At 37.2% G+C, this 11,946-nt stretch overlaps 1 long non-coding RNA gene across 1 annotated transcript in view; it reads left to right on the forward strand.

Annotated features, from left to right (window-relative positions):
• The window catches only part of LOC104152852 (uncharacterized), a 51,633-nt gene extending 43,361 nt beyond the window's left edge, over positions 1-8,272 (forward strand). The window contains exons 6-9 of the long non-coding RNA XR_011141428.1: positions 1,640-1,726; positions 1,836-1,958; positions 2,876-3,915; positions 4,019-8,272. This is a non-coding gene — a long non-coding RNA (uncharacterized lncRNA). The remainder of the gene's footprint in view (positions 1-1,639; positions 1,727-1,835; positions 1,959-2,875; positions 3,916-4,018) is intronic.
• Positions 8,273-11,946: the final 3,674 nt, after the last annotated feature.

An 11,946-nucleotide genomic window follows, 5' to 3' on the forward strand; every position in this document is an offset into this window, starting at 1 on the left:
GGAATCTTTAGGGTCAAGGACAATAGCCCTTAAAATCTTTTTTTTCATATGGTATAAGACTAAGGTAAGAATGCTGTCAATACTGTGAATGATATACACTGATTGCTATGAATGCTTTATATATTCCAGGCAGGAAGGAGGCAATTCCTATTTCTATTTAGAGAAACATTAATCTGCAAGCTTTCAAACTGTTTGGCACATGCTTTGTTTTATGCACGTATTCATCATGGTAAGCTTACATGCAGGTATAATATTAAGAAGCTAGCATTTGCAGGATTGGAAGCCTTAATCTAAATGTATACTAATGCTGTCATTGTCTTCATGGGAGCTTTTATCTACAGAATTTTTATCTAAACTATTCTTCTAAGAGAAGATAATATTAGTAGTGATGCATGTGTAACATTTTATACAATTGTGTAGGTCTTTCAACATAAATGATAACAAACACTTGCATACATAAGAGTACCTTTACCTGCAACAGTAATCCATGGTTTTCCTGGGATAGCCACAGCACATGACACAAGAGGATGTCAGAAGAACTGGTGAGCACCTGTGAAGCTACCAGTGCGGAGCATGGTTTCCCAAAGGAATATCTGGTCAGGATCCTTAGGTTAACTTTTCCGTTGCCTATGCAACATATAAAAACACCAGACCTGAATGATCATGTGTGGATAGGACGTAGGATTGTTGCTCAATCTGAAAGGGCCCAAGCCCTCATAAGTAATACAAGGGCAGTGATAGCAAAGGCTGAACAAACTTTGTGGTACACAATCTTTTTGTGTTGACTAAACGATTGCTGTTATCAATCTTTTAACTTTTTTTTTTCCTTAGTATTAAATGCAGGTAAGCCTTTAATGCAGATGTAGTTATACAAAACTAAAGTATGTTATACTCTCTTTTGAATAGATTTAGCTATACCTGCCTAAAGCAACTTTTACACCACTCTAACTGTGGTATAAACAAACTCTACTAAGATACATTGTATTATGCACATCTATTTAACTTTACTAGCATTCTTTTGTATATAAACATTACAGTCAAGTCCTGAAAACTTTTCTTACTCTGCTGGAATCTGGGTTTCTGGGCTGGAGAATTGTCTTTAAAAAATCTAAAGATAATACCAAGCCTTATTGTAGTAGGAAGTCCTCTTTAGGCAATCAGAGTAGGAAACGTACTTCTTTTTGAAATTCAGAACATTTTTAGATTTTTCATATACTTAAATAAAAGAATTAGCAGTTAGGTAAAGTCTCATTTGGCTCATTTATGCCAGCTAAAAGGCTGACTCTTACAAGTGACTTTATGGATTCAAAAGGCTCTAAAATTTCTCTTGTTATTTCAATTTTTAATGTATTATGTGTTTTATGAAGTTTTCTAGCAGAAATATAGTGAGAAAACTGTATGAGATCTATACTGGTTTCTTGAATGATATGGTCAATAGGTGTATTACAACTTTTATTATGTATTTCCCAGTGAACTTGATAATCGTTATAATCTCTTAATTTTGTCTGTAAAAGATTATATAGGGATCTGACATTCATTGATTTTGTTGTAAGCTACTGTAGTTACCTGGATATCCGTTGAGTTCACTCGTGTGAAACTCAGTCTTATATTGTGTCTCTTATGTTGTACCTCTTATTAGGCCACCTGAACACTATTTTTGGGGACTGATCCATGAGTTGTGAGACTTGCTCCTGCACAGACCAGGAACAAGATGGAGCACAGCAATGTAAGCTGTTATTCAGCCTCCTGACGGTGCTTCAGTTCTGCTCTAAATTAGTCACCCTTCAGAATAAGAGGGCATAGCCTAACCTACTTACCTGCCTATGACCCTGTAGGCTGCTGCACATTAACCTGCCACCGAATCCTTGAGGAGGGTTTGCAGCCTCTCTCGGGACTGCATCTGACAATAGAGTGACTGCATCTGACAAAAAGAGTGACAGAAGTTCTTGATGAGAAAGGTAAGGAAAGAGTAAGGGGAAGGCTGTGAGTAACCATAAGGAGGAAATGAATATTTGTCTTTACTGTGGAAGAAGCTACTTTTGCATATGCTTGGTTGTTTGTTTTACTCTATGCCCAGACCAAACTTGTTGAGCATCTTCAAATGGTTTTTGTAGAGGTTTTTTCCTCCTGATTTTCTGACCTGATCAGAGATGCAAAAAAAATGCAATCTCTTGTTAAAACACAGTTGCCTTTTGTTTTGATCTTTTTTTTCCAGAATTTGATACTTTGGGTGCTTACCCGAACAGATGGAGACTGCTCAGTCTGCTTTTCTGTTGTTCTGCGCTTTAGGTCTGGCTTTCAAGCCAAATGCTCCCCATTCTTCCCTGCTAGGGCTTTACACCCACTTTCACAGCTCACTTCACATTTCCCTAATATACAGCATATGCATATATATGAATGACTGATCTTAGTTTTCACTTCTGTTTTGCCTTACCTTTAAAGATACCAAAGAGTCTTACAGATTGTAATAACGTATACCCCTGAATGTCTGTATGGAATGTGAGTTGGTCTAATCTTACAGATGATGATCCCCTGCAGAAGATTCCAACAGAATTTGATCAAATTAGTAATGTTTCTATAGGTTTCTGTAGAACAAAATAGTGATATTTTTGGTAAGATTTTCCAAAGTTGGAAAAACTGGAACACCTAAAAAATGGAACACATTCTCTGTTACGCTATATATATGTTTAGGGAATGATCTATTTAACTCTACACATTTCTATAAAATCAGCTGAAACGTTATTACAATCTAATATATCTTATGCAGATAGGAAACAAGACATAGACAAAGAGACTTTCTAAAAACAAAAGATATTCTGTGACATTGGCAAGAATGAAATTGAAATCTCTCTTCTCTTCTCTTTTCTTGCATCAGGAGGAACTTCCTGACACATTCAAATCTCCATCCTATGCCCTGCTAATGTTTTGCTGCTGTACATTTAAATCAGTGTGATATGGCTCCTTGGAACCAATTCTTTGAGTGTCACTTTTGTGCTGAAGAAAATCACCTCTCCTGAGTATCTTCTAGAGGTGGATGATGTTGGTAAAGGAGACTGGCTTTGGAATTTGGTGCCGTGAGTATGTGGGCACATTTGTCAGCAGCACCTCTTCCATACCTGCAGCCGCGCCACTCCAGCCTTTTGCAGTGGGAGAGTTTGGCCTTAACAACACAACAAACTGCCTGTAACTTTTTCTCCTTGGCTCCCACTGCTGCTTTTGGGCAGTAGCAGAGGGCAGAGCAGGGGGGCTGGGAGAGGCATTGCCTCTCAAAAGCATTTATATCTGCTGTCTGCAGAGCCCACCCAACTCTGAGCAGCAGGTCTCCATGGAAGTCAGCACGCCTGCTCCCCACATGCTTTGTACAGCTGCTCTTACAGGTGCAAAGGCAGCCTGAATGTGTTTATCTACACCTCATTCCCTTGGAGTGTGAGGAGGGTGGAGGTGAAAGTAGCCACTGAGCAAAGTTATTACATTGACTGTTTTCTGCGGAATGCTTCCCCTTGAGAATACCAAGTGTCAGTTTTCAAATGGAAAATATTCCATGGCCCCCACATAATACAGACACTGCAGAGTTACGGAACATTGCTCTTGAAATCTGTCATGAAATAAATATATATGTGAGGTTATAAAAATGGGTTTTGTATAAACTGCCCTCTTTTAGCAAACATTTCACTTCCTATAATTGTGTGCGCTTTTGTTTGAACTTATCAAATATGTGATTGTTCTCCTTATCCTTCAGGGAGATAAGAAATCCACCCTCAGGATATGCAGAATGATGTTGTTGTAATCATTCTTCAAAGGGAGATCCACAGTAAACAAATGTTGTTAGCCTGTCTCCTCTGCAGCTTCTTTTGGTGAGCAGCAGAACTTCATGAAAAAGACTGGAAATAAAGAGGAGAGAGCTTTAGCTGAATTGTAAGTAGATATTTTTCATCTTTCCAGTCCCAGGAACGATCAAATGTTATAGGTCCGTGTAAGAATATTCACCTCAAAAATGTTTTTATATAATTTTTTAAAGCAGAAAATGTTTTGCCTCAGAATCAGTTGACTCTTTGAAGCCTGCCAGTATTGCTATAAGACAGCAAGACTGGGAAACAAAAGTTTACCTGAAAAAAAAAGTGCTTGGACCAGATAACACTATATGACAGCAATAGGACTTCAAGACTTGAGGTACATGAAGAATTTTACTGTTGTTGTTATGCATGCCAAAATCACACCCCCTCATCACTGCTGCTATGGTGACAAAATTTGTAAATGCAGATTATGACTTACAGCCACCTTTTTTTTTTTTTCTTTTCTGCAAAGATAATCCTCCTAAATATTACCAGATCAGCCCTAAGGAATCAAAACTTTCCAGTCCAGTTAATAAGTTGAGTGGCCATAGTGTTCAAGGTTTCCTAGTCTGTCCAGTAAGTGTGTTTCACCTTTGCCATGAGGACACTGTCTCTGAATTGAAGAACCCAGCCTCTCCAGTCTTCCACTCTAGGGCTTTTAATTTGAAACTCCTAACAAAACCATGCAATGTTAACATAGATGTGGTCACTTTTTGTGCTGTGGACACAACTGAAACAGGGTGGGGTTAGGATCACTGCCTTACTCAGCTGAGGGTTTGAATCCTCTGGAGGGCAGATGCACAACATTTGTAAGCACAAGCTCAAACATGATCAGTTGGAAAGAAGAACATGTTCATATGTTATCTATATTCTTTCCCCATGAAAAACTGTTCCTTTTCGCTTAAGCGCAGTGGGCAACAGAATAGAGCTAACCTTCTAGCCAGTGTGGAGGTGCTTTGCTCATTTCTGCATTCTGTATAAAGTCAGACTTGCGTTAGTATGCAACAGATTTCTGCTCACGGTTGCTTACCACTCAAGGAACTGGAAGTTGAAAGCCCAAAAGCCACGTATAATACAAATCCTTGTTTGTTAATATTGTCTTCCAGTGGAATAGATGGAAATCTGCTCTTTGGTTTCTTACCCACCACTTCAGATTTGAAAGAGTTGGAGAGATCTCTCATTAGTTCTTGTAAACAGTTAAGAGAACGGAATCCAGGGATTATAAATTAGAGGTTTGAAATGATTTATTGTCACATGGTTTAAATTCTTATCTGAACTGGATCTGTAATTCTGAAACTTCTGAGGTTTGCTGATCCCTAATATAATCCCTAATCCATAATATAGATCTTTAAGGTCAAACTGAAATCAGTGAAGTTAAATAGTGCTTAATGCAGGGATAATAAAAACCAGAAGGTGATTCATATGTTGTAGGATTAAGCTACATTTGCTGCATAATAAGTGCAGGAAGAATCATCTATTCTTTTCATATTTTGAGCTCTTTCTGACAACTGTAGCTGAAAAAGGTGGTATTGTAAATCAGAGAAAGAGAAGAAAGCATTCAGTGCCATTGTCAGTACTTACCAGATTTCGGTCTCGGTTAGAAAAGCGCTTGTCTAATTTTACCACTATTCATGAAAGTGCTTCTGGATATGCTTAATCTTAGCATGCTTAAAGCTACCATGAGTTTAAATGTCTTCCTGAATCTGGGCCTCAGATATCTCCTTGCCTCCAGTTCTGTTGTGTACATTTTAACCTGTGCCAGGTTTCTAGAATTGAAACAAGCAACCGCTGCTCACAGTGTTTGTGCTCTGTTTGTAATAGAAAGGTTGGAGTCATACATAAGGATTCATCTTTGCAAAAGGAAGGGAAAGCGTGGAACTGCAGTCTTACAACTTCGAATAGCTAGTGCTGGTACACATGGTAGCAGCTGAGAACCACTGCAACAGAGTATTGACTGCTTTATTGAGAAGATGAATTGCGGAATGTTATCATCTTTAAGAAAGGCTTTCTATCTTCCCCTTTTCTAATCCTCCTCCTGAAAAGCACTGGAAACATTTAATTTATTTACATTTGAAAAAGTCCTAACCGAGGAAAGTATTTTAGCAAATTTACACATATGTTTTGAGTTAAGCATATGCTTAGGTATTTTGCAGATTAATCTTACTATTTTGCACTTTAATTTTATGGTTTCCTGCTGTACCTTTGGTTAGAAATCTTACCTACAGCTAGAACTTGTCTGCTAATATTAAAGGTCTCATGCATTCTCAATGGTTGTCATTCCCCCAGCACTCAGATCAAACAAATCCATTAGAAAATGTAAATCCAAGTTGATTTTTCTTGCTTTGGAAACAAAGGCTCAGTTGTTAGAATCCAAGTGTGTCTTCTATTATCTAAGCATTTTTTTGCAGAACGCACGTGGATTCATATCCCTCAGCATAGTGCATCCTTTGTTTGATTTGCTTTCAACATTTTTGATACAGATGATTTTCCTTTTTTCTTTTCTTTGCTAAGAAAGGTAGTTTCATTTTTCATCACTTCTTTTCCAAAGAATAAAATGTTTATCTTTACAAAGCTTTCATCGAATGGTAATCTATAGCATATTAACTGTTAATTCATTGGAAGGATACTTGGTGACTACAATAGTGAAATATAAACTTTGTCTCTATGGAATCAAGATTTCCTCTATTGCTATTACCTCAAGATCAACAGGTAAGAGTTTTGTAAACACTTTCAAAATTATATCCGCATCTGAGCACCTTCACCAAATCAAATTTCAAAGTTTTTAGCACATCCAAATTCTGCCCAAGTCAGTGGGAGCTGTAGGGGCTCAGCAATTTAAAAAACAGACTATTGTTTTCAAGGTGCTTCAAGATGGATTAAGAAGGCTAAATCCAGACAACAAGACTGAAAGTGTTGGCTTTTATTTCCTTTGTGTCAAACTAATTTCACTGTCCCTGACGGCTGCTATTATTCATCAAGTGTATGGATATTAGATTCTAGCCCTTCTATGAACACAGGAGTTTTGTAATGTTAGCTAACTTGCTGAAGTTCTTCTGGACACTAAAAGGCCATAAAAATGCCATTTTTAATTGCCTCTTTCCAATGGTACGTCTAGACACACATGGCCTTAAGTAGCTGCATGTTTTCTATTTGAATCTACTTGAATGAAGGAACATTAACTCCCATACAGCTACAAAGGTCCGTTCTCAAAGAAATTCCATTGAACATATATAACCCTAGCTGTTCCATTTAAAATTTTCTTGAGAATCCAGCTACTTTCTTGTTGGCACTTCCTTCAAATAGCTCATGTCTACTTTTGCAAAATTAACTTGTGTCGATATGATGGTCTTATTTGCCTACCGTTTTAATTCTGGCACAAAGAAAACTGAGAAAAGAAAACTATTTACTCCACTGCTGTTAGAGAATTTGTTCAAAGCTTAAATTTCACATACCCTGTATGATTAGGTTTACAGTGTTTTGTTTGGCTGACTATTGACTGATACTGCAAGAAAAAAGCAAGAGCACATGTTATCCTTAGCTACCACTTTGAATAAAATCTAAAGCATCTAGGAATAATTAACCGGTGTGAAAATCAAAGTGGTCAGTCTTTGTTAGGAAACAATCAGTAAAGGAGTACAAGTAAACTTTGTAATGGTTTGATCTCACCATTGCGCAGGTACATGCAAATATTCATAACACTCTCTCATGCTCGTTCCCATGTTCTTCTGCTGTTTTTTAAGCAGGAGATTTCTCAGGAACAATCCCTGCTCAAATGAGTTCCTGGACACTTTCACCCATATGAGAGAGGAGAAAGCTACAGGTGTGCATATTGTACAAACGCACTGCCAGAAATAATTACGTCTGACAGCTCTAAATCCACAGTCTGCTTAGAGTACCTGGCTAGATATGCTATAGACATAATACCACATGTTTTGGTTAAATGCTGAAATGCTCTGTGAAATCTACCTTCTTCATAGCCATTTAACTAAGTGGAATTATTTATATGCACCTTTCAGAAATAGGGTTTAATTAATATAAGACTTAACTAAGATCTACAATAGCAAGGATAGACAGCATGTTTTTAACTGCAAAAACCACAATTACCAGAAAGACTTCTTGTATTGTTGCCCGACCCAAACTACAGGAATTCTCTCATTACTTTTTTTCTGTTTATGCAGATACCATATCCGGATGGCTGAGCAAATTAATCTGTAGAGAAACAAAGCAAAATGCAAGTTAACAGGTTTCTGATTTTGCCTATGGAAATAAGCTTCAAGCCCGAGGTTGTGATCTGTGTAAATTAAATATAACCCTTCAGTATTAGAAGATAACTCCACTCAGGCCACTTAAGGACAAAAAACGAGGATAAAAATGTGCCAAGGGTCCGCGCCGTAATGCCACATTACAGTACCTGTTGTGTGAGAAATAAAAAATAATGATTTTACAAGCTTCTGTGTCCTCCATCTGTTACTTGAAATTAGAAGAAGCAAATACTCTAGTGTAATGATTTCTCTCTTTGCTTTCACAGTGCTAGCTTGGAGCTGCTTATTTGCCACTCAAGTTTATTGCTCACTTGGACTTTAAATTGGTTCCTTCTGAGTGAAGCAAAGATTGTACTGGCCTAAATGTCACTGGAGTTAATATATTCTAGTTTCAGTCTCTATTTTTCTCTTGGAGCCGTTTAAATTACCTTGTATTTCAAGGCTTGAGGACAAGGTCACAGTCATGCAAAGAATTAGAAGTGTGGGACATTTCAAGTTTGCTTTCAGTATTTTAAGAGAAACAAGTTCCAACACAATTATTCCTGAGCTTAGAAAACAAAATAACTATAGCGGTAATAATAGCGGTCATTATTACATAAAGTCACTGACTCAGTGATGTATTCTTCAGCAAAAGTGAGGGGGAGTGACTAGCCAAGCTGTATAAAGAACAATGTGTAAATCATACTTGGAGCTGGAGAACTCCTTGGCCATGAGTAATTCTGCTGAGGATTTTCGTCTCATTTTTCTGATGAACGGTCCACTCTATTTGCAGAGGCCACAGCCACCCTGAGTCTACTTGTGCTGCCACATAGTCTCCACACAATAATACCTGGTCTGTCAGCTGTTTGAGAGTGAAATATTAGAACAACTCAGTATGTAGTTGTGCTGGTTACAAACACGGCTCTCCTAGTATGTGTATGAGTGTTCAGTAAAAAACAAAATATTAGTGTCTAGTATCCAGGAATATTCTTCAGGGAGAATATGCACAATTATTAATTCATTTTAATTATTTATTAAATATTTAATTTTAAAATTACTAGATTAAATTTTATTTTTTAATTTTATTTTTAATTTTATATATTTGTAATTTAATTCTAATTTTAATTTTTTTTTAAATGTTAAGTTCACTTTCTATGATAATTACCAAATTATTGCATTCTGCTAGTTACCTGCTCATGGCAGTTTTCCTGAAAAACAAAGGCAAGGGGTGTAATCTAGCATAAGCAGTTTTTCTAAGAAGTGGACTCTGATATTTTGTAGCATTCTTGTAGTTCCAGCATTATTCTGTGTGCTCTGAGGTTTTTCAAAGTTTGTTGCTACATCTCATCTTACTCATATATAATATTAGCAAAGCAGTGTCAGAGTTTTCTCACATTATGGGAAATAATTATCTGCATGTGACAACTCTCAGTCACACTTGTGTAAATCTCACTGACTGAAAAGCTGGAGAAACTGGGAATACGTTTGAGCATATAACACAGAATGACCATGGCAGGGGATGAATTAACAGAAGCAATTACTATGATAGAGAACATCGGTGAGCTCCAAGCAGACTGTGCATAATAAGCAGACACATTAGAGACAAGAAGAGTAGAAAGTAAGGCTCAGATTTTCAAGACTGGTCCACCCTATCAGGCCACAAAAAATCTTGAAATCTTGAGATTTTGGTAGTGTTGAATGAAATCCTCTTCCACGATTTTTGCTGGCAGAGTCATTTCAGAGGTGTGAACTTCAAATGGACCAAACAAAGGAAAACACTATGCTGTCCAAGAGAATTTCAGTATTTCATTTCTGGACACTTTATATTTTATGGATGCTAAATATAATGTGCAAAAGGGAAAAGTAGCCCTACAGCTATCATTTTACTCAAATTTTAAGTAAAATTAATTTCCTTAAATAAAGCTTATATTAATATTTGCTATAAATCCTTTTTATGTAGGTATGTATGCATGCTTCCTGGTCTTTAAATGCCCAAACAGAGGTTTGTACGACCTAAGGGATGCAGAGATGTGCTGTAATACTAAGTCAGGTACTGTTATGCCACAGTTCTCTAGTAACATTTTCTTCTATTGTCCTTCCATAGACCAGACATATTCACCTATTGTACAACCTTCTGTGAAATAAACAAACAGATAAAATGAGTAAAAACAGCTAAGGAAGAAAAGAGGGACATATAAACCAGAATCACTGATAGGTCACTGAGCATGAACCGTAGGTTTCTGGAGGAAGAATATAAGATACAAGGCAATAGGGAAGAACTCACTTTGAGCTTTTGCCTTTTTTTTTGTCTTTTGTCTATATTTGTCTACTTACTATGTAGGCCTCTTTCTTGTCTCTTAAGAGTGTAATTCACTTTCCTTTGCCTTATTGGTTTTCTGATACTGCTTATAGAGACAGTTCCATATGCTGAATACTTTCTATATTAACTACGATGTCTAAATTCACTTTCTGCTCTCAGCTTCTCAACTGAAAACGTAGCCATTTCCTGTGTTCTCCTGAAATAGGGGCAGCTGGGACAATGAAATCCCTAACCAATCTCCATTTTGATTCATAATCTATTTCTCTTGCTTGTCACTCTTTGTTTTCTCACCTAACACAGACATATACTTATCATGCATGTTTCAAAAGGTTAGTTGATTATTGCAGACTCCAATAAATTGCTTATAATTCTAGCTTCTAAGTGGTTTTCACACTTAGAATACATCCCCACTTTCAGGGAGGCTTTTAACAGCTATTAATAATTTTTATGGACACTTGTTAAGCAGAACATTAACTGAAAAATAGAAATTAATTTGAAAATGTGTCCATTTTTATCTTTGTTTTGCTTATAAGGTGCTCATAAAAATTAGGAAGTGATCTGAAAAATTATCAAATAGCAAAAACCCAGTCATTCAATTATTTGCATAGGGCAAAGTGAAATGATTTGCATAAGCTGTTCTGAACAGAAAATGTTGTAATGCTGATAATTCTGGATGCAAGAGGAGAACGGGCAGATCTGTGCTTACTGTAAATTTGATATGTGCGTTGGACTGGGGTCAGAAGAAAGCTGGAATGAAACGTTCCCTTTTCATGCCCTGTTTCTTAAGGAGTTGGGTGGCTCCAGCATCTAACGTTCCTATGAAGGAAAGCTTGCTTATGTTATTTGCAGCAAATCCAAAGCTTCAGCTAAAAGTTGTGGCATATCAAACTCGTAAGTGCAGTATTCAGGGAAATATGATGTTGCAATGCACATTACATCAGTACTATAGACACTGTACACTTGGTACTGCTGTTGCTTAAAATTGCTGACTTGTAATTTTTCTTTTGGATCAACTGAGTCAGCAAGTTCAGTGTATTTGGAGCTGTTTTATTTCCACAGCAATTTTGCTTTCAAGTGGTTGCAATGAAAATACATCACGACATTTCTTGCATTCCTTAGCAAAAGCCATTGTTTTTAATTTTGTTTTTTTGATTTGTGTGCAGCTACAACCCCTGGAAAAGGAGGAATCCTCTTTCCTTATTTTCGACAAGCAGTAGTGTCTAAATGTTAACAAACACCAGGGCAGTATTTGACCACACCAAATGTGATAAACAGAAGTAGGTGCAGGGTCCTTCCTATTCATTCTTTTTGGACTTGGGATATTGCAGGGAGTCACCACTCTGCAGTTGAGCTAGGTAGCCGTAACATCAGACTGCTGTGATACAGACCAGAACCTGGATGAAGATTCAAACACCTGGTCTTGGTTTATCTCCTTTCAGACCTGAGCTCTGTTCTCAAATGCCATTTCTTAATGATGCAGCGGAGGGCCTGCCTTTCATACCGCTCAATCATTTATAATGTAAAGGATGAGGAAAAGTGAGATGCGGGCATG

This window comes from Struthio camelus, chromosome 5, assembly GCF_040807025.1.
Source record: "Struthio camelus isolate bStrCam1 chromosome 5, bStrCam1.hap1, whole genome shotgun sequence".
In the NCBI taxonomy this organism is placed as follows: domain Eukaryota; kingdom Metazoa; phylum Chordata; class Aves; order Struthioniformes; family Struthionidae; genus Struthio; species Struthio camelus.